The following is a 1,201-nucleotide window of genomic DNA, read 5'->3' as shown; positions in this document are numbered from 1 at the left end:
CATGACATTGACCACAGTTTACCACAATGCAACAGCTCCCCTCCCAATTCCTCCCCATAGTTAACTCTTCCCTGTATCCATCCCTCCATGCACTGTTTTAAAAATTTTAAGGAAATACCGATATCAGAAAGTTTTGAGAACCACTCATTCACAGGACCAAGGAATTAATGACCTTTTGGTTCTGACAGATGGGGACCATCCTGGCATGAATGTGCCCCGAATTACCAAATACCCCAGGGGTTTATGGTCTGTGGATGTTAAAGAGAGCCTCAGTCTAGAAGCCACAGAGTGATAAAAGGTCCCAGGTGCTTAGGATCTGCCCGGTGGTGCAGCCTGTGATTTTGAAATATTGTTACTCTTTGTTAATTGTAGATATGGAGTGATAGCAACAATGTTGGAAGCCAAAATGAAAAATTCCACAACTCACCGGATTTCAGTCGTACCAAACACTTAAATTTGTTTGGTAGACATTTTTCACTTGAGTATAACCTGGTGATCTGCTTCCAGAAAGATTACAGCCTAGAAAGCCTTGTGAGGCAGTTCTACTATGTCACATAGGGTGTCTCTCAGTCAGAAACTGACTCAACAGCACGTAACAATGACAACATCCAAAATCAGAATGTATTGGTGTTGTTCTGGTCATCTAGTGCTGCTATAACAGACATAGTACAAATGAGTGGCTTTGACCAATAGGGATTTGTTCTCCTACAGTTTAGGAGGCTAGAAGTCCAGGTTCAAAGTGCCAGCTCTAGGGGCTGGGGGATGGCCCCTTGACCTTGGGCTTCAGCTCTGCCTCTTGCTCCTTGCCCACTGAAGCTGGAGGCATTTCTTAACTCAGGGAGCTGCTGGCTGCTGAGGCTGACAAACCCAAGGTTGACAAGTAAAATGTCATAGTCCCAAGATCAGCAGTCAACATGGCAGGCCACTGATATAAAGACTCGGCCAAATGCAGGACCCAGATGTGCCAAAAAGCCAGAGACTCTTCTCAAAGCATCTTCTTACATACTGGAAGCAGCTCTGGTAGCGTATTGCCTAAGGCACTTGACTACTAACCAGAAGGCTGGAGGTTCAAACCCACCAGTCACTCCTCAGAAGGAAGATGGAGCAATCTACTTCCGTAGCGATACTGCCTAGGAAACCCAAGGAGGGGTCGCTATGTGTCGGGTCCGACTTGATGGCACATAACAACAACAACAGCCCA

The 1,201-nt window shown here is 46.0% G+C and overlaps 1 protein-coding gene across 1 annotated transcript in view; it reads left to right on the top strand.

Annotated features, from left to right (window-relative positions):
* The window catches only part of BTK (Bruton tyrosine kinase), a 35,767-nt gene that overhangs the window by 33,626 nt on the left and 940 nt on the right, over window positions 1-1,201 (top strand). The window lies entirely within an intron of this gene.

The sequence above is a fragment of the Orycteropus afer genome, unplaced genomic scaffold (assembly GCF_000298275.1).
Source record: "Orycteropus afer afer isolate SDZICR_OR568_19922 unplaced genomic scaffold, OryAfe1.0 scaffold00327, whole genome shotgun sequence".
Classification (NCBI taxonomy): Eukaryota; Metazoa; Chordata; class Mammalia; order Tubulidentata; family Orycteropodidae; genus Orycteropus; species Orycteropus afer.
This window is presented reverse-complemented; position numbering and strand designations above follow the sequence as displayed.